This window comes from Dendrobates tinctorius, unplaced genomic scaffold, assembly GCF_039654945.1.
Source record: "Dendrobates tinctorius isolate UK_male_01 unplaced genomic scaffold, ASM3965494v1 ptg000001l, whole genome shotgun sequence".
In the NCBI taxonomy this organism is placed as follows: Eukaryota; Metazoa; Chordata; class Amphibia; order Anura; family Dendrobatidae; genus Dendrobates; species Dendrobates tinctorius.
In genome coordinates, this window is record NW_027361669.1 from 21,469,502 (window position 1) to 21,495,784 (window position 26,283).

General features: G+C 43.3%; 1 protein-coding gene across 7 annotated transcripts in view; it reads left to right on the forward strand.

Annotated features, from left to right (window-relative positions):
• Positions 1–26,283, forward strand: part of ACSL6 (acyl-CoA synthetase long chain family member 6) — a 322,864-nt gene that overhangs the window by 96,063 nt on the left and 200,518 nt on the right. Inside the window, exon 1 of one of the 7 annotated variants that reach the window (XM_073571131.1) lies at positions 1,807–1,825. The exons of the other annotated variants lie outside the window; for them this stretch is intronic. The gene's annotated coding sequence lies outside the window, so the exon portion shown is untranslated. Of the gene's footprint in view, positions 1–1,806; positions 1,826–26,283 lie in introns of those variants that run through there. 7 annotated transcript variants of the gene reach the window in all.

A 26,283-nucleotide genomic window follows, 5' to 3' on the forward strand; every position in this document is an offset into this window, starting at 1 on the left:
TGCAGTATAGTGCAATCTCCACCAGGGAGTGTTGGTGAGGGAAGAGAGGTTGCACATACAGCGTAGCAACACTGAGCAGCAGCACAAGCGCCACCAGGTGGAGAAAGAGTGGTCAGATGAGCCGAGTCAGAAAGTCATGAGCAGAAGTACTAGAGGTCACAGCACTACATGTGGTCAGAAACAAGCCAGGGGATCAGCAACGGTTGTAAGCGGATAAGACAAAAACAGGAGCAGGTCCGAATGCAAGCCAAGTCAAAACCAGGGAGTCAATAAACTTACAGGGAAACACTAAGTAAGGACGGACAGAGGGAATAAACAGACACAGGGCAAGTCAGGGATCACAGCAGGACAAATCAGGATATACCAGAGTCATATACACACGCCGAAGGCAGAGCTATAGCTGACACCACCTGCAGGATACAGCAGAGCTATATAGCAAACCTGAAACCAGACTGAGACTGAGAAAAGTTAACCCCTGAAATGACCAGACCTGGATCATGACATATACAACACTCCTTAAAGGGAATCTGTCACCCCCTGGGACACTTTTTAGCTATTACGATGGGCATACAGGTAATGGAAATGTTAATGACGTGCAGTTGTGGTGCCGGAATCCCACGCATGCTCCCTGTAATCGCTCGAAAATCTGTACCTTTTCCTTCTCTCTATGATCAGTGTATTCATCGTTCTTGTGCGCCTGCGCACAAGAGTTATTCTCTCATCCATTTGGTGAGAGCTTAGGAATAAATGTTGCAGTGCTGGGTTAGAGAAAAGATATCACACTAGATCTTTTACTGCCGCGGCGAGCTGTAGGATCCTTCTGTGCATTCCTGTATCCCACAACCTGGATGTTCGGGCCTGACTTTTGCTATAAAGTTCAGCACTTTAGAAAGATATCAGGGACCCTTTTAAGTACTTTTGTTAACAGATGATATATGAAAATATCACAAGTCTGAGGTTGCCCACTCTTTAAACAAAAAGGACAGCTCTAGATTGTGGATATCTATTCTTGAAATAATTACCCGCATTATGTATTTCATGCATGCGTGACATGGAAATGTGAGCTGAAGCTTCATTGTGGAGCAGTCTCCAAGTCACGTTCCAGCTTTCTGCTACACCCACTTCTTGAATTTTGGAAGCACCTACACAGGGTTGGACTGGCCCACCAGAGAACCAGAGAATCCTCCGGTGGGCCCTGGCTTCTCCTTCAGGAGAGTTCATAGTGCAAACCTTGCAGTTGCTATGGGGCTCTTCAGTGGGGGAGAAATTCTCTGGTGGGCATAATGTTCTTCAGTCTGACACTGCACCTACGTAAATGCATCAGAGACATGGTTGGCAAATCTGTTATTTACCTGGACAATAAAATGCATTTGTACAAAAGTAACAATGTCATTCCTTAGTTAGTAAAAAAAATGTACCGTATATGATGTTGGAATAAGAATCTTTTGAAGATTACTCAATATGATGTTGCTGTGCATACGTCTATGTGCAGGTATAGGGAGAATATTACTGAATATTGATAATGTGATAGCAGGCATTCTTACTAATCACATGATGGTTTCTTCCATACAGTTTTCATTTTGCCTGCCATGCATTGCCTGCCAGAGCAAACAGAGAAGTGTGGGAATATCTGTGTGTTGTTACACACAGCACATTGTAGTCTCCGCTCTGCTGTTGCTTAGCGCTTGTATGACATTTGTGTACATCATCACCCCACATGCTGAGCCGTCTCTGCACAACTCTAAAATCCTCACTAACAGAAGGAGACTGGAAGGTTAATGGCAGAGAGGAGCCTGAGTGGTGCTGATTGTAGCTGCAGTATACAGTAAGTTTATATAATGAATATATACTGCAGAATCCTTTCAAAATAAGGGAATCATAACATATTATGTTTCCCATAGATATTTATGTGCTTTAAAATCATTTGGCTATTATTATTTTTAATTTGTGTATTGTTTATATTTGGTTTATAGTTGGATAGGTTCTTGTTTTGTTTGTTGGGTTTTCCTACGTTACTTGATAATGAACATGGCATGGGATTTGGTAACATTTCATCGTTTGGTGTGATCACAGTAGAAGTTTATTCACCTTGTCAGTACATGCTTGATGTGTTCCAGTGATGTATCTTTGGCCTAAAGCTGGCCTTACACATTACATGGCTGACGGCTGAGCAATGCTTCAGTCGATCGTTCGGACAACGGTCTTCTCAGTCAATGTTTTCACACACAGTGTGAGAAAACCACCTACTGACACGTTGGTCAGGGCCTATCTCTGGGAGAGCGATGCAATAAGCAGTCCGAAATCGGATATGCATAATAAACATCTCCTCCATAAATCAGGTGGCTTACATCCCCATACACATTAGACAGTCGGCCAAACCTGTTAATATCAGCTGAGATTAGTCTAATGTGTATAGGAGCTTTAAGGGTCCATTTATATGGACTGACTTGTGGCATGATATGATCCTTTACCGATCAGCGGTCATTTAGTAGCATGTTTACACACGCAGACCAAAATAACAAAGATTTCTCAGTGTGCACCTGGTTATTGGCAGTGAAAGTACTGTTTACACAGGACGATGCACTGTTGAGAATGATAACCTTTTGTGCTACGCAAAACATAATTTCACCCAATGAATGAGCATTCATCGGGCGGTAGCAACCTGTTTACATTGCAAGCTTATCGTTTTGAGAATCTCATTTATGATTATCTTTCAGTGGAAATGCAGTTTAAGTGTCGCCTCCTGCTACCCTAGTTTTGTCAAGAACACTGATAATGGTGGTACACATGGAAATGGACAATGGGGATAAATTAGACTTGCATGCACAGGATTATCGAGTTTATGGATTTGGGGAGTAGACTATCTGTGCCATGATCAATGATTACATTGTTGAACTACTCTTCTGCCTTAAGCCCCCGTTACACACTGCGATATCGCTAGCAATATCGCTGTAAAGTCACCGATTTTGTGACGTTGCAGCGATATTACTAGCGATATCGCTGCATGTGATACTTACCTCCGACCGGCTCCCCCGCTGCTCATCGCTGATCGCGCGAGAAGCTGCTGGACCATTCCTTGTCGTCCACTTCCTGCGGCGCTTCCTGCTGTGACGACGAGCGACACATGGAGCCGGGCGGGAGGATGCAGGATTGCCGTGTCTGACAGGTAAGTAGCGACCCCCATCCCCAGCGATGTCGCTGGTGAGATCTGCCTGAGTGGCAGCTCACTAGCGACCACCCAGCGATTCACCAGCGATCCTGACCGCGTCATATCGCTGGTCGGGATCGCTGGTGAGTCGCTAGGTGTAACGGTACCCTTAGGCTAAATACACATATCCAGTAATCATTGGTTTTAAGTGGATATTAGCCCCTTCCCAGACTAAAAACATCAGCTCTCAGCCACCCAATAGGATTTGCCAATTCTGGCCCTTAGCATCGCTCTTCCCACTTTCCCTATTGTGTTGGCAAGTGAGGTAATAGTGTTGGGGTTTTTTTCAGCTTTGTTTTGGCAGCTGACATCAAGCACATGGGTTAGTAATGGAGAGACATCTATAAGACGCCTCCTTTACTAACCCCAAAGTTATATTTTAAATAAAAAATACCCTGAATAATGTCCTTTATTTGAAATAAAGACACTAACACTTTTATTTTTTAAAACTAAAAAAGCAAAGTTATACACACCTTTACTCTTAATCCACTGAAGCCCATGTCCCCTGTAAAAGAATTAAAATAATAAACAGCCATATCCCTCACCTGTCCCTGATGTGAAGAAAATCCTCTGATTCCCATGTCCCCTGTAAAAGAGTTTAAAAATTAAACCATATTCCTCACCTCTCCAAGAAGATAATAGTCAATTTGTCCATAGATGAGTGTAGCTCTGCTAAAACTCCTTGACAGGCTGAATGATGGCTTTATGCGAGCATTTAACATGCGAGGCAGCAAAGACAATGAGCTGTTTGTGCTTGCGCAGCTATGTGCATCGCAGTGATGGAAAAAGGTGTAGTTAGTTCATATCCAATGAACTCCGTTTACCTCATTGATGTCAGCGTGAGTGCCATGTAAAAGTTCTCATGCTCATGCTGACGTCAGTGAGGTGAACTGAGTTCACTGTGTATGAACTCCGCTCAACTTTCTCACGTCACCATGAGGCACTGATCTGCGCTAGCTCACCGCTCACTGCTGCTTGGCATGCAGAACGCTCGCATCATGCCAGCATTCAGCATGTCAAGTACATGTAGCAGAGCTAGACCCGTCAAGGGACAAATTTACCTTTTTGTCGGAGAGGTGAGAAATATGGTTGTTTATTTTTTAACTTTTACAAGGGACATGGGCATCAGAGGATTGTCTTCACATTGGGGACAGGTGAGGGATATGGTTGTTTATTTTAATTCTTTTACAGGTGACATGGGCTTCTGTGGATTAGGCATCAAAGTGAGTATAACTGCTTTTTTATTTTTAATTAAAAAAGGTGTCAGTGTCTTTATTTCAAATAAAAGATTTTATTCAAGGTGATTTTATTTACAATATGACTATGGGTTTAGTAATGGGGGCGTCTTATACCCCACTTGCCAACACACCAGAGCAAAGAGGAAGAGTGATGCTAAGCGCCAAAATTGGTGCATCTTATGGATGCAGTATTTATCTGGCAGCTTGGAGCTGATGTTTTTAGTCTGAGAGTAGGCCAATATCTATGGCCCCTTCCTAGCCTATTAATATCAGCCCGCAGCTGTCTGCCTAAACTTTGCTGGTTATTAATTATTTGGGGACCCGATGTCATTTTTTGTGGGGTCCCCCCATTTAAATAACCAGTAAAGGCTAAGTATCAGCTGTGAGCTGATATTAATATCCTGGGATGCTCCTTGTGTATTACCCCCTTCCCATGCTATTAACATCAGCTTCCAGCTGTCCGCTTTCACTCTGCTGGTTAATAGAATTTCGGGGGATCCCATGCCATTTTTTTCAGATTTTTATTTAGTTTAAATACTTGTACAGTAAAATATACAAGCACTGTACTAATTATATATGCCACTGACATCTTTCTATTTAATTCTATTCATCTATTTTATGTATACAGTGGGGAAAAAAAGTATTTAGTCAGTCAGCAATAGTGCAAGTTCCACCACTTAAAAAGATGAGAGGCATCTGTAATTTACATCATAGGTAGACCTCAACTATGGGAGACAAACTGAGGAAAAAAAATCCAGAAAATCACATTGTCTGTTTTTGTTTTCATTTTATTTGCATATTATGGTGGAAAATAAGTATTTGGTCAGAAACAAAATTTCATCTCAATACTTTGTGATATATCCTTTGTTGGCAATGACAGAGGTCAAACGTTTTCTGTAAGTCTTCACAAGGTTGCCACACACTGTTGTTGGTATGTTGGCCCATTCCTCCATGCAGATCTCCTCTAGAGCAGTGATGTTTTTGGCTTTTCGCTTGGCAACACGGACTTTCAACTCCCTCCAAAGGTTTTCTATAGGGTTGAGATCTGGAGACTGGCTAGGCCACTCCAGGACCTTGAAATGCTTCTTACGAAGCCACTCCTTCGTTGCCCTGGCGGTGTGCTTTGGATCATTGTCATGTTGAAAGACCCAGCCACGTTTCATCTTCAATGCCCTTGCTGATGGAAGGAGGTTTGCACTCAAAATCTCACGATACATGGCCCCATTCATTCTTTCATGTACCCGGATCAGTTGTCCTGGCCCCTTTGCAGAGAAACAGCCCCAAAGCATGATGTTTCCACCACCATGCTTTACAGTAGGTATGGTGTTTGATGGATGCAACTCAGTATTCTTTTTCCTCCAAACACGACAAGTTGTGTTTCTACCAAACAGTTCCAGTTTGGTTTCATCAGACCATAGGACATTCTCCCAAAACTCCTCTGGATCATCCAAATGCTCTCTAGCAAACTTCAGACGGGCCCGGACATGTACAGGCTTAAGCAGTGGGACACGTCTGGCACTGCAGGATCTGAGTCCATGGTGGCGTAGTGTGTTACTTATGGTAGGCCTTGTTACATTGGTCCCAGCTCTCTGCAGTTCATTCACTAGGTCCCCCCGCGTGGTTCTGGGATTTTTGCTCACCGTTCTTGTGATCATTCTGACCCCACGGGGTGGGATTTTGCGTGGAGCACCAGATCGAGGGAGATTATCAGTGGTCTTGTATGTCTTCCATTTTCTAATTATTGCTCCCACAGTTGATTTCTTCACTCCAAGCTGGTTGGCTATTGCAGATTCAGTCTTCCCAGCCTGGTGCAGGGCTACAATTTTGTTTCTGGTGTCCTTTGACAGCTCTTTGGTCTTCACCATAGTGGAGTTTGGAGTCAGACTGTTTGAGGGTGTGCACAGGTGTCTTTTTATACTGATAACAAGTTTAAACAGGTGCCATTACTACAGGTAATGAGTGGAGGAAAGAGGAGACTCTTAAAGAAGAAGTTACAGGTCTGTGAGAGCCAGAAATCTTGATTGCTTGTTTCTGACCAAATACTTATTTTCCACCATAATATGCAAATAAAATGAAAAAAAACAGACAATGTGATTTTCTGGATTTTTTTTTCTCAGTTTGTCTCCCATAGTTGAGGTCTACCTATGATGTAAATTACAGACGCCTCTCATCTTTTTAAGTGGTGGAACTTGCACTATTGCTGACTGACTAAATACTTTTTTCCCCACTGTATATCTATTCTGTTTTGTCAGGTCAGGCTGTAATTTTACTGTAAGTGGCTGATGAAATGTTGGGATTTTCAAGGAGATGGTTGCATAAAAATCAGACAGCAGTGTAACATTTTACAAAACATGGCCACCCTTCATGTTCATTAAAGGGAGCTTGTTGGCAGCGCTATGTAGAATAAGTTAAAACAAGCAGAAATATGATAAACTAAGCTATCATTCTATTTTTCAGTTACGAGTCGTATTAGTGTTTTTCATTAATTAAATTCGTAACTTTCATAATTTATGGGACTGTTTACATGTCCATGTATTATTGGGGACCAAGTGGTCTGCAGCAAAACATGTACATAGGTCTGATTTTGATCTGAGTCACAGATTAAACTTGCCAACCAAGTCTGTGCGTCCAGAGCATAAACTGAAAGCCAGCTCGTGTGAGAAATGGACTCGTTACATGTGTAAGAAGAGCGCTTGATTTTTTTGAGTTGCATTAGTTTAGGTACTATTCTTATGTCACCACTTTTACCACCTGCTATGTGTCCTTGGAGTTTGGCAGTGCATCTACAATAGTATCTCCTTGCTATATTTCCTATTTCCATCAGTCTGTAAGTCTGTATGTCACAGCTCTCCTTTTGAATAAAAATTTCACATCTCATTCGTAGACATAGAAATAAAGGGTCCTGCCTGCCTTCTGCCCCAAGCAAAGGCGCAAAATACATATTGTTCATACAATAAACTCAATAATAAAACAGAATATGGCCACATTCTGTCTCATGGTGGACGTCGGCAGACAAAAAGTGATCTTGTACTGCTCTGCATGTCTGTGGATCCAAACAGTATAAGGCATTGAGAAAATGATCAATTTATTTGCAGGGTACTTCTCTCAGGGTAGTGCTTAGGTAGTAAATAGGTCGAGGCTGAGCAATGTTATGACAGATCTGCTGTAAATCCAAACACGTGTAGGCTCTGTTCACATGTCCTAATTAAAGCAATCCATAGCGAGAAGTATCAGAAAATGCTAAATGTGAAAAATATTCCAAAGTATGCCAATTGAGTACTAAAGAAAAATCAATAAATATATAAATCAAACCAGTGCTGTATAAATTATAAAAGAGAAATATGAAAATGCATTTAATGTTTCAGACTCAATAAATTATTTGATTAAATAATTATATTTGATATGATATAAATATCAAATTAATGAGTACACCGTAATTACTGACTAAATAGTCAGAATGGCAATAAACACTGGTTTGTCTTACAAGGTGAATCAAAAACAATTTAGCAATTAAAGGGAATCTGTCACCTCATTTTCACGCTGTATGTAAATTAGTTGGGTCCGGTCCGATGGGCAGTGTTTTTGCTCCTTCCCTCCACCATCTCCTTGGCCGCAGTACACAATCTTTCAGGTAATTCCGTAGTTCTCATCCATATTTCGCGCGTGCGCATTGCAATCTCCACTCGCACGTGCGCAGTATGCTTTGCCCAACTGCGGGCAAAGCCGAAAAGCATTAGTGCGCATGCGCCGGTGAACTATGTCCTGGAACTCAGAAATGGTAGCGAAATACTTCCGGGACATAGTACATAGTACTTCCGGCGAATGCAAACTACTTTTCTCTGGCTTTGCCTGCAGTTGGGCAAAGCATACTGCGCATGCGCAAGTGGAGATTGCAATGCGCTCACGCAAAATATGGACGAGAACTACGGAAATTACCTGAAATATTGCATACTGCGGCCAAGAAGGGGTGGAGAGAAGGAGCAAAAACACCGCCCATCGGACCGGACCCAACTAATTTATAGTAGAAAAAGACAGCAGGATGGCACTCACCGTTCTCTTGAAATGATTCAGGACCTGTTGAAGTGCATTGTGCACAAAACGGCTGTCGTCCGTCTTTTTGCATTTCTCCCGTGCCATTGCCTATGCTTTATTAATATGAAATAAAGTGAATCATTTCAAGGGAACAGTGAGTGCCATCCTGCTGTCTTTTTCTACTGTGATATTTCATGTTTTTTCTTCACATGGATAGAGCACCCGTTCAGCAAGGGTTACAAGTGTCACACTGATAGCGGTTATAAGTAACTTTGCGGGTATTTCTTTCTCAGGGACAGTGCCGGATGTTTCTTTTTTCTTTGACCAACTAATTTATATACAGCGCGAAAATGAGGTTACAGATTCCATTTAAACACATGGAAACCATTAGGCATATGATGAAACCTTTAAAACAGACCTCCTGCAGTCATACTGATCGGTGACTTCCCTCTCTCCTGCCTAGCTCCCAATGTGCGTTTTGTGTACTGCTTCCTCATGGAATGACATGGATGGGGAAACAGAAATGGTCTTATATGTTAGATTGATGGACAACCGTGCCAATGAAAAGTCTGATACCTAATTATTGGACACCACTGGGAACGTGCAGGATGGCGGCAACCAGGACACCCCATCTGTAAGTAATTTTTTTTAGAAAATGGGCATGTATATTATATTATTCTATAAGGAAAGATATGAGCTTCATGAATAGGTCCATGGTATTGGCTTGGCACCAGTCAACTGATGAGTCCTAATACCTATGTAATAAATTAAGGAGGTGCCGTGCTCATGAGACACTCACTGTGGTAATTGCTAGTGTTCTTAGATGTCAGACTAAGGATAGGTCATCAATGTTAAAGTCCTGGCAGAACCCTTTACGGTATGTACACATGGCGTATTTTAGATATCCATGCACCAACATAATTTTTTAAGCAGAAGGCACTTCAGGGAAACGATGGCAATGTTTTCCTTATGGCATCTACTGTTGCTTCGTCTTGGATGTCTTTTGTGGTGGCTTTGCCTTTTATTCTTCTTCATCTTTTTTTTAAATTCCATATAAAATATAGTGACGGTTTCCAAGCAGATGCCTCCAGAAGACTTGAACGGTCACTATTTTTAGCTGCTTCTCAGCTTTCAAATCCTAAAGCAAAAGTTGCCAAACATGGAACATAGTGTATGCACAGCAAGGCATTTTGATATTGCAGTGTTTTTTTTTAGATCTTTTTCAGTTGGAAATTTGCCTGAAAAAGACAAGGTAAGCACATACCATTAAAGGGCTTTTTTCATTCCGGACAACCCTCTTAACAACTGATTTTTCTGGAGAGCCTTAGGCAACCTGGTATTGCTGTTAAACCAATGATAGACCATCATTGTAAAATTCCTGGCAAATGTCTAAATGAGGTTTAAACGCAGAAAACCCTATTTTCTACTGATTTTTTTTCTGGGAAATTTGGCATTTCTTCTGTAGAGACGTAATGTTCATAGGCCCTATCGGATCGTTTGCTTAATGGTTGTCTTGATGAGATACCCCTGTATGTATCGTAGTATATTGAAAAATGCTAAGATGATATATTTCTTGATCTTTTGAATTTCACAGATGTGACTAACAGTGGAGATAAACACACTAAGTACCAGCCAGACAGGAGAAGAACAATTCCACACTGCTCCAATCATTATTGGATTTAGAAACTGATACTTTTCAATAGTGATGAAACAGATTCCAGAATTCGGATTACACATTCCTGAGACTTAAAGAGTGATAATCAGTGGAAGTCATGTGGATCGTATTAAGAGTAGCTCTAGGGAAATCTTAGGCTTTGTTTACATGGTCTATGTTCCCTCCAACATTTTATCAGTTTGTTTTTGTTTTATTTTTTCAGTTAAGTGCTTCAACAGTACAGCATTATACCGATCTATTAATATACCGTAATTACCTTGTAATGTCTTCACTTCCTGTTCCGTCCAGATGTGTCCGGAACCCAGAATTCCAAGTGGCAGAAGTTCACCGACCGCCATTTTGGGACACCCAAGTGATGGGTGTCTCAATATGGAAACTACTGGTGGTACCAGCGGAACACCGTCGCACCACACACACACACGCACTGTATACGCCATATGCACCACAGACACACAAACACACTGTATATGCCGTAAGCACAACACACGCACACTGTATATGCCGTACGCAGCCTCTTGTGCGGAACCACCAGTGGAACACCGTTGTGAACACGCCGCCACCAGGATCAGCCGAATGATTCACTGACCGCCACCATCTTTGTACAGGAGAAGTGCATGCACAGTTTTAATGTGACTGCCGATAACTGTCTGCACAAAGATGGCGGCGGTCTGATTTACTGCGCCTGCGCGAATTCCATTCTGATGCCGGCAACTGATTTATGCTTGTAAGCAGTGCATGGCAGTGAAATCATGCGCTGCTTACAAGCAGAGGACAGCTGCTGGAATATTCACTGCTCTCCATGCCGGGACTATGGGTGTGTGGAACAGTGAATATTCATTGATCTTTAATAGCATGCACAGTAGTAGCAGCCATTGGCTTCCTGCAGCGGCTGGGCGATCACTTGTACCCGCTGCTAAAGAGAATGAATATTCGATGCTCTCCACTCCCATGGGCATGGAGAGCAGTGAATATTAATTCTCTTTAATAACGGGGCACACGTGGTCACCCGGCGGCTACAGGACCCGCCGGCTTAGGCTAACACTTCCCGCTATTAAAGATCAATGAATATTCACTGCTCTCCATGCCCATGGGATTATGAGTGCCTCTTGAGCTTACTAGACCCCTTGACGTTGTGAAACACATGTAAAAGTGATACATGAGGCCTGTTGGTAAGGCCACAGATAATGTCAAGATATTGCAGGATCTGGTACATGCAAGAGGTGTTCAAAATATAAAGCCAAGAATGGCAGGTACAGAAGTGAAGGCTGCTTTGAACTAGCTGCCACAGAAGATAGGACTTTGTGCTCAATTATACCTGCTAGCCTTACTTTTAGGCAGGGGTGGGATTCAAATTTTTAACAACAGGTTCTGTGTTTGTGTGTAGGAAAACCACACCCATTTTTTAAGCTACACACACCTTTTCCTCAAACATATACAAGTAGGGGCGCAGTTGAAAAACAGTTTAAAAAAATTAAATTGGAATGAGATCAGAACAGTGCACATTCTGGCCAGCGGCTCTCCTGAGGGTGCGCGCAATCCAACGGCACACACTGATGATGTAACCGGTGAGGTCCCTAATCATCCAGCTCTGCCAAGCTAGAAGGCGTGGTTATGCTAGTTTAAGGGATGTCACTGTCACGTCCAGGCTTGTGTGTGTGCCATGGGCGGAGTAGTCAGTACTGATGTGGCCAGCATGAGAGGAGACTGAGAAAAGTTAATGGCAATACCCAGGGGTGGACACTGACAGCTTGGGGCCCCTGTGCAAGAAATGTCTCCGGGCCCCCCTCCTTTTATGGCATCAAAGCTACGTGTGTGTGTGTGTGTGTGTGTGTATATATATATATATATATATATATATATACAGTTAGGTCCATATATATTTGGACAGAGAAAGCATTTTTCTAATTTTGGTTCTAGACATTACCACAATGAATTTTAAACAAAACAATTCAGATGCAGTTGAAGTTCAGACTTTCAGCTTTCATTTGAGTGTATCCACATTAAAATTGGATGAAGGATTTAAGAGTTTCAGCTCCTTAATACGTGCCACCCTGTTTTTAAAGGGACCAAAAGTAATTGGACAATTGACTCCTAGGCTATTTCATGGACAGGTGTGGGCAATCCCTTCGTTATGTCATTCTCAATTAAGCAGATAAAAGGCCTTGAGTTGATTTGAGGTGTGGTGCTTGCATTTGGAAGGTTTTGCTGTAAAGGAAACCAGCGGTCAAAGGAGCTCTCCATACAGGTGAAACAAGCCATCCTTAAGCTGCAAAAACAGAAAAAACCCATCCGAGAAATTGCTACAACATTAGGAGTGGCAAAATCTACAGTTTGGTACATCCTGAGAAAGAAAGAAAGCACTGGTGAACTCATCAATGCAAACAGACCTGGGCGCCCACGGAAGACAACAGTGGTGGATGATCGCAGAATAGTCTCCATGGTGAAGAGAAACCCCTTCACAACAGCCAACCAAGTGAACAACTCTCTCCAGGAGGTAGGCGTATCAATATCCAAATCTACCATAAAGAGAAGGCTGCATGAGAGTAAATACAGAGGGTTCACTGCACGGTGCAAGCCACTCATAAACATCAAGAATAAAAAGACTAGACTGGACTTTGCTAAAAAACATCTAAAAAAGCCTGCTGGCTTTTAAAAAACATCTAAAAAAGCCTGCAGTTCTGAAAGAACATTCTTTGGACAGATGAAACCAAGATTAACCTCTACCAGAATGATGGAAAGAGAAAAGTATTGCGAAGGCGTGGTACAGCTCATGATCCAAAGCATACCACATCATCTGTAAAACACGGCGGAGGCAGTGTGATGGCTTGGGCATGCATGACTGCCAGTGGCACTGGGTCACTAGTGTTTATTGATGATGTGACACAGGACAGAAGCAGCCGAATGAATTCTGAAGTATTCAGAGCCATACTGTGTGCTCAGATCCAGCCAAATGCAGCCAAACTGATTGGTCGTCGTTTCATACTACAGATGGACAATCACCCAAAACATAAAGCCAAAGCAACCCAGGAGTTTAATAAAGCAAAGAAGTGGAATATTCTTGAATGGCCAAGTCAGTCACCTGATCTCAACCCAATTAAGCATGCATTTCACTTGTTAAAGACTAAACTTCAGACAGAAAGGCCCACAAACAAACAGCAACTGAAAACCACCGCAGTGAAGGCCTGGCAAGCATCAAAAAGGAGGAAGCACAGCGTCTGGTGATGTCCACGAGTTCAAGACTTCAGGCAGTCTTTGCCAACAAAGGGTTTTCAACCAAGTACTAGAAATGAACATTTTATTTACAATTAATTAATCTGTCCAATTACTTTTGGTCCCTTTAAAAACAGGGTGGCACATGTTAAGGAGCTGAAACTTCTAAACCCTTCATCCAATTTTAATGTGGATACCCTCAAATGAAAGCTGAAAGTCTGAACTTCAACTGCGTCTGAATTGTTTTCTTTAAAATTCATTGTGGTAATGTCTAGAACCAAAATTAGAAAAATGTTGTCTCTGTCCAAATAATATGGACCTAACTGTATATATATACACAGTATATACTGTATTATATAGCCACACACACATACATGTATATATTACATAGTCTCCTTTATTATGTATATTGCTGTCCCTTACACAGTGCCCTCTCTTGTTATGTACAGTACCGTCCCTTACATATTGGATTATATAGAGCCCTGTTTTTTATTACATACCATCGTGTCTTGTTAGCTGTATAATGCAATGATGGCTGATGGAGTATGGGAAAGCTTCCTTTCTAATGGAGGAGCTGATGGACTGGTAGTTTGGTCACCGGCTCCTCGATCACCAGTCATTTTATATCTAAAAAGAGAGGGGACTATATAATAAAAGATGGCGCTGTGAATAACAAAATTAACAAGTATACACTATGTAAGAGACAGCACTATACATAACAGCAGGGGAAGCTATACAATAAGGGACGGCACCATATATAACTAGAGAGGATGGTACGTAATAAGGGACGATGTTATACATAATAAAAGGGGAAACTATGTAACTAAGGATGGTGTTATATAGAATTAGTGAGTACACTATATAGTAAGGGACTGTGTTAGACATAATAAGCGATAATAATGTCTTCCTCCACCTCCCCTGGTCCTAAGGCCATTATAAGTCCCCCTTCCTCCCATCCCAGTCCCCCACACCCCTCATTGTCCTCCTCCCCTCACATCCCATTATTGTCCTCCCCCACCCCATCATTGCCCTCAACACCACCTCCAGCATTTTCTTCTCCCCACCACTATCTTTGCTTTCTCCCCCACCACTCCCATCATTGCCCAATTCCACCACCTCCATCATTTCCTCCTCCTCCACCACCCCCATTATTGCCCTTTCAACCACCAACATCATTGCATTCTCCCCCACCACCCCAACATCATTTCTTTTTCCCCCACCACCCCATCATTGCCCTCTGCATCACCCCCATCATTGCCTTCTCCCCATCACCCCGATCATTGCCTTCTCCATCACTCCATCACTGCCTTCTCCCCATCACTGCCTTCTCCCATCACTCCCATCATTGCCTTCTCCCCATCACTCCCATCACTGCCTTCTCCCCATCACTCCAATCATTGCCTTCTCCATCACCCCATCACTCCCATCATTGCCTTCTCACCATCACTCCCATTATGGCCTCCCCATCACCCCATCATAGCCTTCTCCCCATCACCCCCGTTATTGCCTTCCCCCATCACCCTGATCATTGCCTTCTCCATCACCCCATCATTGTCTTCTCCCCATCACCCCATCACTCCCATCATTGCCTTCTCCCCATCACCCCATCATGGCCTTCTCCCCATCACCCCCATTAAGGTTTTTCCCATCACCCCATCATGGCCTTCTCTTCCCATCACAGCCTTCTCCTCATGTCCCCATCATATCATTGCCTTCTCCTCCAAGGCCAGGCTCCACCTACACACACATAGACATACACACATACATACATATACACACACATAGCACACACACACAGCACACACACATGGAGTGTACACACACATAGCACACACACACAGCAGCACCTCTCACCTGTCCGCAGCATCGCGCACGCTTCCTCGCTCTGGCACAGCAGCGGCCGCTGAATGTTGACATCATTCAGCGGCGCTCCTCTCTGTGTCAGAGTCAGGAAGCGCGGGCAGGAAGCAGGACGGATCCTTGCAGCTCTGCTGCTATTTTCTCTTGCATGAAAACGGAAGAATATGGCGCACCACAACAGGGATACATGCAAATATATTTTTTATTAATGCACAAGTAGCATAAAACAAAAAAAGAGAAAAACAGGAGAAGAGACATACAGGTGTAAACACCACCAAATGGTAATGCATAAAATCACATCAGGAGGTCATAAGGTAGAAAGATGTACATGAACAGAATGAAGTACATGAACCAAAATGTATTATAAACGCATGTGCGTTAGGCCATGTACTTCATGAGCAGGCAAAAAAAGAATGTAAATATACAAAGTGCTAAGTGCATACTTATATAGGATACATGGACTGCATTCAGGCTTTATTTGCCAAGAAAATGTAACCAAATGAGCATATATATAGCGCCCCTCGGGTTAACCCCCCGAGGAAGCTGATGCGAAACGCGCGTCGGGGTTAGGTTTTACACCCCCAGGTATGCATTCAGCACTTGCTGTGATTGATTTGGTCAGTTGATGGTCTCTTATTTCAGTGGGCAATGTGCAATAGTGGTATGCTGTGAGTCTTTATGCGCCAATGTTTCGGCTTAATTTCTTTCTTATATGCATGCACGTTAACATTTTGGTGGGCTTTTTACATAAAGCTTGCCATAGATTGCGTTCAAGGCCATTATGGGTAATCATATATACATCTTTGCGTCTGTTTATTTCCATTGACATGTATATATTGCATTTTGATATTTAACCCTTCAGAGGTAATTCCCTGTTTAAAGATATTTTATATTGGATTTTTTTGACAGACGCTTTATATATGCTCATTTGGTTACATTTTCTTGGCAAATAAAGCCTGAATGCAGTCCATGTATCCTATATAAGTATGCACTTAGCACTTTGTATATTTACATTCTTTTTTTGCCTGCTCGTGAAGTACATGGCCTAACGCACATGCGTTTATAATACATTTTGGTTCATGTACTTCATTGTGTTCATGTACATCTTTCTACCTTATGACCTCCTGATGTGATTTTATGCATTACCATTTGGTGGTGTTTACACCTGTATGTCTCTTCTCCTGTTTTTCTCTTTTTTTGTTTTATGCTACTTGGGCATTAATAAAAAATATATTTGCATGTATCCCTGTTGTGGTGCGCCATATTCTTCCGTTTTCTATGGTTGTCTTGAATAGTAGGAAGGGCGAGATATATATTTAGACCTTTTTAGGACTTATTTTCTCTTTCAGGCAGCAGAGCACATGAGGGCAATTTGGGCAGGGGCCCTCGGAGCCTCAGGCACGGAGAAACCGGCCTGATTGCCCTCATCATTAGCCGCCCTGCAGGGCCCCCCATGGCAGTACTGGATAGCGGCTCTGAATCTCCCCAGTTCGGGGAACCGGCTGCTTTTTTAAAAGCGGGTCCATCGAACCGGGGGGAACCTGCCGAATCCCACCCCTGCTTTTAGGGTATGTTTCCACGGTCAGGAATGGCTCAGGATTTGCTCAGGATTTGACGCAGGTGAAATCTGCACTAAATCTGCACCTGAGGTCACTGGCAGGTCACCTGCATTTTTTACATGCGTTTTTTATGCATTTTTGTAGGCTAAATAAAGATATACAATTTAACCAACAAAAAAAAGGAATTGTGATGTCATTTCCTTTCCAACCTCCTCTTTTACATACTCCATTGAGGAATAATACACAGACAGACAGACAGATAGATACTGTAGATAGATACATAGATAGATAGATAGATAGATAGATAGATAGATAGATAGATAGATAAATATATCGATAGATAGATAAATATATTGATAGATAGATCTAGCTATAGATAATACCAAGCCCGATGTTTAGTAATAAACATTATAAAAAGGTACATGAAGAATTAAAGACACGCACACACAAAATCTTTGCTAGGCCGGATTCAGATATGCGAGAAACTCGCACGAGTCTCGCATGTCAATACCCGGCACGACCACCGGCACTCGGACTGGAGCGTGCAACTGCATAGAAATACATGTAGCTGCACACTCCTGTCCGAGTGCCGGCGGCAGTACCGCGTATTGACATGAGAGACTCGTGCGAGTTTCTTGCATGTCTGACTTTGACCTAATATGTAATGTCCTTTCCTCTTTTTTTTTAATAAATAAATATTTTTTTTTAAAAAATGGCGTGGGCTCCCGCGCAATTTTCTGTGCTAGAGAGGTGTTTATGTGGCGCCTCTGAGGCTCAGTCGCCACAGAGGTACTGCACCTCCTCCTGAGGTGTGGTGCCCCACCATCCAGGTGAGTTGGAGGCTCCTGAACACGCTCCAACACTCGCATCCCACACAACACAGTAGTTCAGCAAAGCCACATTGCGGCTCCTTGCTTAGAGAGTAGCAGAGCACCTTTGGTGGCTCCCTGCTTGGAACACGAAACGTGCTGGGAGGCGGGTGGAGTTTAGAATACATTAAAGAGCGGGAAGGTTTAGGATTACAGGTCTGTCAGACAGTGGGAAAGATGGAGAGAGGAAGTCACTCAGAAAGGCATGAGGAAAGGAGATCCCTGGAAGTGGGATGGAGGAAGGAGGTGCTGCAGCAGACCTCAGTGACCTGGGTCTGCTGGCATGGGAAAGGAAAGAAGGAGAAAGACATTGAACTGAAGCCTGAGCTTCCATAAGAAAGACAAGTACGGAACGTAGGAGTAAAAGGGAACAGAGAGGACGTGGGTTAGAGGAGAACCCTGCCTAGAAGTTCTAAGCACAAGGCCGGGGCCCAGTCCCCGAGGTTGTACGGACACTAATGGTTCTGCAGCAGACACTGTTGGAGTAGTGGGCTGTAAATGCACTACTCCCATCTAAGACTTGGTGGCACAACAGCAACTTGGATAGTGAGCTGGGACTCAGGAGTAGAGAGTCCCCGAAGCAGGCTACAGCTGTCTGCCGTACAAGTAGAGTTCTTGGAAACATCTGTCAGGAGGCACTCCAGTGTTACTCAGTACTGGGAGTACTTCACACTTAAAGGCGCTATAGAGGAGACGTTCAGAAAGGCACATGTTGGCGGAGTGTTGGAAGGGAGCATTCCATCTTGCCTGGAGGTTGACTGAGTCCCTGACCCAGAGGACATGGTGCGGAGGCAGGCACCTGTGTGTACTACAGACTGTGAGTAAAGCTTTGGAACTACAAGCGCTGGTGTCCTCCATTCATTCTCGCGCCAACGCAACCCAGCACCGCTACATCTGGGTACCAGCTTCTACACCGCTTGTGCCTCTCCTCTAATTCCACATCTACCCTGCCCTGGGACTACAGCTCCACCTGTGGGGAGCTTCACCATCTTGGCTGCAACACACCATCAGTCCCAGAGGATCTGCATTCAGTGTCGGCCTAACACCTCACTTGCCGAACACCACAGGTGGCGTCACAAACTATTCCATTAACTATAAACCACCATTACAATTCCCCCCATTAATTGGGCGCCCAGGGCCACGGTCCAGGTCACCGCTGCTGTGACACATCCCGCTGACACCGGCCCGGTACCGAGTACCCCACAGCCCTGGGAGGGCGACCCATTAATACCCACGGAGGTTCCCAGGCTATGAATATCAGCCCGCAGCTACTGGATAGCGGCTCTGAATCTCCCCAGTTTGGGGAACCGGCTGCTTTTTTAACAAGCGGTTCCATCGAACCGGGGAGAACCTGCCGAATCCCACCCCTGCTTTTAGGGTATGTTTCCACGGTCAGGAATGGCTCAGGATTTGCTCAGGATTTGACGCAGGTGAAATCTGCACTAAATCTGCGCCTGAGGTCACTGGCAGGTCACCTGCATTTTTGATGCGTTTTTTACATGCGTTTTTGGTGCGTTTTTGATGCATTTTTGTAGGCTAAGTAAGGATATACAATTTAACCAACAAAAAATAAAAGAATTGTGATTTCATTTCCTTTCCAACCTCCTCTTTTACATACTCTATTGAGGAATAATACACAGACAGACAGATAGATACTGTAGATAGATACATAGATAGATAAATATATCGATAGATAGATAAATATATTGATAGATAGGTAGATCTATCTATAGATAGATCTGGCTATAGATAATACCAAGCCCGATGTTTAGTAATAAACATTATAAAAAGGTACATGAAGAATTAAAGATACGCACACACAAAATCTGTGCTAGGCCGGATTCAGACATGCGAGAAACTCGCACGAGTCTCGCATGTCAATACCCGGCACGACCACCGGCACTCGAACCGGAGCGTGCAACTGCAGAGAAATATATGTAGCTGCACGCTCCTGTCCGAGTGCCGGCGGCAGTACCGAGTATTGACATGAGAGACTCGTGCGAGTTTCTCGCATGTCTGACTTTGGCCTAATATGTAATGTCCTTTTCTCTTTTTTTTTAAAATAAATAAATAATTTAAAAAAAAAAAATGGCGTGGGCTCCCGCGCAATTTTCTGAGCCAGAGAGGTGTTAATACCCATGGAGGTTCCCAGGCGATGAATATCAGCCCGCAGCTAGCCTTTCTGGCTATTAAAATAGGGGCCCCCCCAAAAAAAAATGACGTGGGGTCCCCCTATAATTTATAGCCAGAAAGGCTATGCAGACAACTGCGGGCTGAGATTCATAGCCTAGAGAGGGTCCATGGATATTGGACCCCCCCGGCTACAAACACCAGCCCGCAACAGCCCTAGAAATGGCGCATCTGTTAAGATGCTCCAATTCCGGCGCTTAGCCTCTCTCTTCCCACTGCCATTTGCGGTGGCATATGGGGTAATAAGGGGTTAATGTCACCTTTGATTGTAAGGTGACATTAAGCCCAGTTAATAATGGGGAGGCATCAATAAGCACCTATCCATTATTAATCCTATAATTCAAGGGTTAAAAAAGGCACAGCCAGAAAAAAGTATTTTAATGAAATAAAACACTACACAGTATTCCATATTTTTATTGCACGCGCAAATCCAAGCAAAGCCCTCCATCTCCTGAAAGCAAAATGAAATAACAAACCAACACAAATACGAGTCCAGTTCTGCTACATCTGGATGCATGACATCCAGATATAGCAGAGCTTGTAGATGACCACCGGAGATCTCCGGCGATCATCTACACTGTAGTTCTCACGGTCAGCTGACTGTGAGAAATAGCCTAGTGATCGGAGATAACCCTGTGCACGGCAGTTCTCATGATAACACGGCAGTTCTCGCGATAAGCTAAGTTATCGCGAGAACTGCAGTGGATTCGGACTTCCGGCGGTGGGACAGGTAAGATCTTTATTTAAATTAGTAGACATGCGTAGTAAGCTGCGTTTACGCAGTTATTACATATGTGACTATCATTAGATGCGGTTTTAATGCATCTAATGATAGTGTATGGTAAATTTACGGTGCGACAACGGAGTAAACAGACATGCTGCGTTCTGGAAAGACGCGCCGCTTATCTTTACGTGGGTCTGCTGCCTGCGTTTTTTAATGCATAGTGGAGACGGGATTTCATGAAATCCCCTCCACTATGCTGTAACATCTGGACACTGCGTCAAACACGCAGCGTTTCCCGACCGTGGAAACATACCCTAATTCTTTATTATTAATAGTAACATTTGGGGTAAGGGTTGTGGTGGCCGGTGGTAAAAGTGAATGAGTTTGTTATTTTTGCACACAGAGGCCTACCAACTTTTAAAGGGAATCTGTCACCCTATATTTCGCCTATCAGCTGCCGGCACCGACATCAGGGGCATATCGACAGCATTCTGTAGTGCTGTAGATAAGCACCCGATGTAACATGAAAGATAAGAAAAATGAGTTAGATTATACTCACCCAGGGACGTTCTTGATCCGGTTTTGGTCCGAGGGGTGTCGTGCTCCGGCGCCTCCCATCTTTTAATGGTGACGTCCTCTTCTATTCTTCCCGTCGTGGCTCCTGCACAGGCGTACTGCTTTGCCCTGTTGCCCGGACTTTTCCAGGAGCCTGCACACTGCAGGACTCTATTCTGCCCTCAACAGGGCAAAGCAGTGCGCCTGCACAGGAGCTGCGACGGGAAGGAAAGAAGAGGACGTCACCATTAGAAGATGGGAGGCGCCGGACCACGACACCGCTCGGACCAAAACCGGATCCGGATCGTCCCCCCGGTGAGTATAATATAACTCATTTTTCTTATCTTTCTTGTTACATCGGGGGCTTATCTACAGCATTACAGAATGCTGTAGATAAGCCCCTGATGTCGGTGCCAGCAGCTGATAGGCGAAAAATAGGGTGACAGATTCCCTTTAAACACTAAAGTAAAAAATCTATTTAATCACTCCTCCTCTTAGTTTAGAAGTGTCTAGTATTACGGTTCCTTAAATAAAATGGAAAAGGGATTTAAAAGCTGGGTGAAAAAATGCACAGTATTTATTATTATTTATAATGATTTGCTTAAATAGCACCATCATATTCCACAGCGTTTTACAGACATCATCATCACTGTCCCCATTGGGGCTCACAATCTAAATTCCCTATGTCTTTGAAGTATGGGAAGAAACTAGAGAACACCCATGCAAACACAGGGAGAAAGTAAAAACTCCTGCAGATGTTGTCCTTGGTGAACTCAGGACCCCAACGCTGTAAGGCTACGGTGGTAACCACTGAGCCACTGTGCTGCCCAGCAATACAATATGCATCAAAAGAAGGAAGACTAACAACTACCCTGGGGCATTATGCAGAGCATAGACATGCTTCAGCAAAGGTTGAATTTATTATTGACAGTAGGTAAAATGTGTAGAGTGCATTGCTGACAAAGTTTGTGCTGACCACATTTTGCGCTCAGTATTTACGGTACGTTATCTCTTAAGCTTCCTCCTAGATCAATTCGTGTCAATATTAAATACAGAGTCAGTTGTTTTTTACTGAGACACAGTGCACTGGGTTGCTGACTATCGCAGAGTCACGTACCTGTAGTCAGCATTCTGCATGCAGAATTGACTGATTAAGCACAACCCAGTGACATTATCATTTCTCTGCTTTGGATCAATAGCGAAAGACCACTTATTATCAATACTGATGTATAAATATTCATCTAATGTTCAATTTGTTTTTATTAATCAATTTTGAAAATACAAAAAAAACCCATAACATACGACCAAATGTATTATGATCAAATAAGTCACGCAGGACTTAACAAAACTTGTAATGATAACAATATTCATGCGGAAATATAAACAGGTCGCTCAAAATTGCAGCTGAAAAAAAATAAATTTTAATATCAGCAAATGAAAAATTATTCTAAAAATTCCAACATGGAGGTTAGAAAGAGAAAGAGGAAAAAAATAAAAAATAAATAAGTAAATAAAATTTTTTTTAAGGAGGGTGGGAGGATTCGAAGGGAGAAGAGGGATGAAAGAAGGGAGGTAACGGAGAAGGTGTATGGAAAAGGGGAGGGAGGGAAAGATGAGGGAAACGGGGCGACAATCTTGAGGTAAGCACACAGCCACAACCCAGAAACACTTCACGAGAGAACGACCCATATATTGGAATAGTTTATGAAAATCCACTGAGTCCTGAAACAGGATCCAGTCGCTCCACAATCTCCTAAAACTATCACCGCTGTGAGTTCTTCCATCCTACAAATATTAACCGTCTCGGCAAACCATTCTGACATTAGGGGAGTGTGGGTTGTTTTCCAATATCTTGGAATCACTGACCGCGCTGCAGCTAAATAAAATCGGAGACTATCTTTCTTTTGAGAACCAATTGAAGAGGGAAGAATAAAAAGAAGAGCAATCTAAGGGCTGAACTCCAGACTCCTACCCGTAACCAAAGAGTAGTTTCAAAAAACCTTTTCCCAGAATGGCTTGATACTACTGCATTCCACAATCTGTGTATCATATTACCTCTATGTCTTCCACATCGCCAACATGTGTCAGAAAGAGATGGAAAAATAGCACGCAATTTTGAGGGATAATGATACCATCTTGTAATAATTTTATAGCGATTGATTGATTGGATATGTGTAAACAGAAATCCATTCTCCCACTCCGACTGAGATAAAGCTTCCCCAAGTTCCCATTCTCATGCCATCTGATAGCCCGTTTTACCCCGCATCCCTCTCTGATTAGGTAGTTGATATCTGATATCACATGCTTAAGCGGAGATTCCTGTAAAAATAATTTTTCAAAAGGGGAAGGTGTCAAGTGGCATAAGTGGTTTAGACCCTTAGAATATACACTCACTGGCCACTTTATTAGGTACACCATGCTAGTAACGGGTTGGACCCCCTTTTGCCTTCAGAACTGCCTCAATTCTTCGTGGCAGAGATTCAACAAGGTGCTGGAAGCATTCCTCAGAGATTTTGGACCATATTGACATGATGGCATCACACAGTTGGCGGAGATTTGTCGGCTGCACATCCCTGATGCGAATCTCCCGTTCCACCACATCCCAAAGATGCTCTATTGGATTGAGATCTGGTGACTGAGGAGGCCATTTGAGTACAGTGAACTCATTGTCATGTTCAAGAAACCAATCTGAGATGATTCGAGCTTTATGACATGGCGCATTATCCTGCTGAAAGTAGCCATCAGATGTTGGGTACATTGTGGTCATAAAGGGATGGACATGGTCAGCAACAATACTCAGGTAGGCTGTGGCGTTGCAACGATGCTCAATTGGTACCAAGGGGCCCAAAGAGTGCCAAGAAAAAATTCCCCACACCATGACACCACCACCACCAGCCTGAACCGTTGATACAAGGCAGGATGGATCCATGCTTTCATGTTGTTTACGCCAAATTCTGACCCTACCATCCGAATGTCGCAGCAGAAATCGAGACTCATCAGACCAGGCAACGTTTTTCCAATCTTCTACTGTCCAATTTCGATGAGCTTGTGCAAATTGTAGCCTCAGTTTCCTGTTCTTAGCTGAGAGGAGTGGTACCCGGTGTGGTCTTCTGCTGCTGTAGCCCATCTGCCTCAAAGTTCGACGCACTGTGCGTTCAGAGATGCTCTTCTGCCTACCTTGGTTGTAACGGGTGGCAATTTGAGTCACTGTTGCCTTTCTATCAGCTCGAACCAGTCTGCCCATTCTCCTCTGACCTCTGGCATCAACAAGGCATTTCCGGCCACAGAACTGCCGCTCACTGGATTTTTTTTCTTTTTCGGACCATTCTCTGTAAACCCTAGAGATGGTTGTGCGTGAAAATCCCAGTAGATCAGCAGTTTCTGAAATACTCAGACCAGCCCTTCTGGCACCAACAATCATGCCACGTTCAAAGGCACTCAAATCACCTTTCTTCCCCATACTGATGCTCGGTTTGAACTGCAGGAGATTGTCTTGACCATGTCTACATGCCTAAATGCACTGAGTTGCCGCCATGTGATTGGCTGATTAGAAATTAAGTCTTAACACACAGTTGGACAGGTGTACCTAATAAAGTGGCCAGTGAGTGTATAAGAGCTTGCAATTGTACATATTCAAACCAAGAAAGGACTTTGGACGGGTACTGAGCCTGCAGAGAATTGAATGTGGGCAACTTGCCATCAATAAGAACATGATGTATATGGGTGTCCTCCACTGCCCTCCAAACTGGAAAAGTCTCCCTCAAATAACCCAGGCATAATGACGGAGTAAAAAAAAGTAATGTAAGAGGACTGATACTTCCAGAGGGAAATTTTCCCTTACAGAAAGTGTGCCATATTTTGAGTGTTTCTACTGTTAAGCAACCCAGCCTGAAAGCCTCAGTCCACGGGATCCACGGCAAGTGCTTTAAAGGTATCTCCCCAAATTCTTGCTCAATCTCAACCCATTGCTTCTTACCAGGGAAAAAATGCCAATCTATGAATCTAGCTATGGTAGTATGAACCTACGCTTGGAAGTATGTTTTAAAGTTCGGAAGCCCAACTTTATAATATATATATATATATATATATATATATATACAGTGGGGCAAAAAAGTATTTAGTCAGTCAGCAATAGTGCAAGTTCCACCACTTAAAAAGATGAGAGGCGTCTGTAATTTACATCATAGGTAGACCTCAACTATGGGAGACAAACTGAGAAAAAAAAATCCAGAAAATCACATTGTCTGTTTTTTTTTCATTTTATTTGCATATTATGGTGGAAAATAAGTATTTGGTCAGAAACAAGCAATCAAGATTTCTGGCTCTCACAGACCTCTAACTTCTTCTTTAAGAGTCTCCTCTTTCCTCCACTCATTACCTGTAGTAATGGCACCTGTTTAAACTTGTTATCAGTATAAAAAGACACCTGTGCACACCCTCAAACAGTCTGACTCCAAACTCCACTATGGTGAAGACCAAAGAGCTGTCAAAGGACACCAGAAACAAAATTGTAGCCCTGCACCAGGCTAGGAAGACTGAATCTGCAATAGCCAACCAGCTTGGAGTGAAGAAATCAACTGTGGGAGCAATAATTAGAAAATGGAAGACATACAAGACCACTGATAATCTCCCTCGATCTGGTGCTCCACGCAAAATCCCACCCCGTGGGGTCAGAATGATCACAAGAACGGTGAGCAAAAATCCCAGAACCACGCGGGGGGACCTAGTGAATGAACTGCAGAGAGCTGGGACCAATGTAACAAGGCCTACCATAAGTAACACACTACGCCACCATGGACTCAGATCCTGCAGTGCCAGACGTGTCCCACTGCTTAAGCCTGTACATGTCCGGGCCCGTCTGAAGTTTGCTAGAGGGCATTTGGATGATCCAGAGGAGTTTTGGGAGAATGTCCTATGGTCTGATGAAACCAAACTTGAACTGTTTGGTAGAAACACAACTTGTCGTGTTTGGAGGAAAAAGAGTACTGAGTTGCATCCATCAAACACCATACCTACTGTAAAGCATGGTGGTGGAAACATCATGCTTTGGGGCTGTTTCTCTGCAAAGGGGCCAGGACGACTGATCCGGGTACATGAAAGAATGAATGGGGCCATGTATCGTGAGATTTTGAGTGCAAACCTCCTTCCATCAGCAAGGGCATT